Here is a 1,714-nt window from a genome sequence, read left to right as displayed (position 1 = left end):
ATTTAAATGTGTATAGCCAAACTTTAAAAGCCAAAATGGAAAGCCGACTAGAATGTATGATTTCAATTTTATGATTTTTGGGAAAAGGTGAAGCTATGGAGACAGTAAAAAAGATCATAGGGCCAGCAAGACAGCTAGCATACTAAGTACCTGCTTGGGCAAGCACAGGAGCCAGGATTAGATCCCAGGTCCCTCATGCTGTGCCAGCCCCAGTCCCAAGGCAACCTGAGCCTGTGACTAATTCTGGGCATGGTGGCGCATGCCTGTAATCCCAGTACTGGGGAGGCTGTGAACAGGAGGATCACTATGAGTATAAGTTGCATAATGAGACCCTGCACAAAATACATGCAATGGGAAAAAAAAAATCAGTAGTTGTGAGAGGTCGGGACAGAGAGGGAGGGATGAACAGATACAGCACAGAAGAACTTCTGGGCTATAAGCCTGTTGTGTATAGTACTATGTCAGTAGAAATATGGCATTATATATCTGCCCAAACCTACAGAATATATGACATAAAGAACAAACCCTATTGTTGTTTCTGATCAGTTTTGTTGGGGGTGGAATTCCAACAGGAGCTGCCCAAAAGTCACAGCTGCCCTGCATAGTGGGGTTGAGACTAAACACCTGAGAGGAACATACCCATAGCCATGAAGGAGGAGGAGGAGCACAGGCCCAAGGAGAAGTGAGTAACCCTGTTAATGCCCCTGGGCGCCTCTGCCAGTAGCTGTTGAACTTGAGGGGACAGCGCCAAAGGGGAAGATAAGCAGGACCACAACAAGGAGAAGAAAGGTGCTGAGCAAGTTGGTGATTCGAAGATTACCTCTAATCTGACCAAGGAGCAGCTTCAGGAACATCTTAACCTATGCCTGAGCATGATTATTTTGATTTTTTTTTCTAATGACACTAGTCTGTATCCTCATATGTATGCCAGAGCATATATCAGCTTTAAAAACCACGAAGACATTATTTTGTTCAGGGATCAATTTAATGGTTATGTAGTCCTTGACAATAAAGGTCAAGAATATCCTGCTATAGTAGAATTTGCACCTTTTCAAAAAGCTGCAAAAAAGAAGACTAAGAAAAGAGACACTAAAGTTGGGACTATCAATGATGATCCGGAATATAGGAAATTTTTGGAGAGTTATGCCACAGATAACGAGAAAATGACATCTACTCCAGAGACACTGTTAGAAGAAATAGAAGCTAAAAATAGAGAATTAATAGCTAAAAAGACAATCCCACTTTTGAGCTTCCTGCAAAGCAAGCAGAGAATGAGAGAAGAAAAAAGTGAAGACTGCGAGAAATAGAATGGAAAAGTTAAAGAGAAGATAATGGAAAGAAGAAGTGAAACATAACAGAAAAGATATAGAGAAGCTGAAGAAGATAGAGCTCCAGAAAGGGACAAATGAAAGGATGAACCAAAGATTAAGGCATGCAGGTTTCTGTTACAAGCTGTGAATCTGCAGAAGAAATTTGCTCAAGAAGCCAGAAAAAGATGAAAAGAATTGTATAAAAGAGAAAAAGCCAAGAAACTGGACAGAGAAAATCTGAACGATGAAAGAGCCAGAGTGCAGAGCTGCGCGCTGCGCAAACGTTCTGACCGCTAGCCCGAAGATGAGAAGCTGAAGAGAGCTGAACATGAGAGTGGCAGAGACTACAGGGAGGGAGGAGAGAGAGAGAGAGAGAGAGAGAGAGAGAGAGAGAGAGAGAGAGA

At 42.3% G+C, this 1,714-nt stretch overlaps 1 pseudogene; it reads left to right on the top strand.

Annotated features, from left to right (window-relative positions):
* Positions 1–647: 647 nt before the first annotated feature.
* LOC101582373 overlaps positions 648–1,714 on the top strand; it is a 7,164-nt pseudogene continuing 6,097 nt past the window's right edge.

Source organism: Octodon degus, unplaced genomic scaffold (genome assembly GCF_000260255.1).
Source record: "Octodon degus isolate 3935 unplaced genomic scaffold, OctDeg1.0 scaffold00138, whole genome shotgun sequence".
In the NCBI taxonomy this organism is placed as follows: domain Eukaryota; kingdom Metazoa; phylum Chordata; class Mammalia; order Rodentia; family Octodontidae; genus Octodon; species Octodon degus.
Note: the sequence above shows the minus strand (reverse complement) of the source record. Positions and strands in the feature narration are given on the sequence as shown.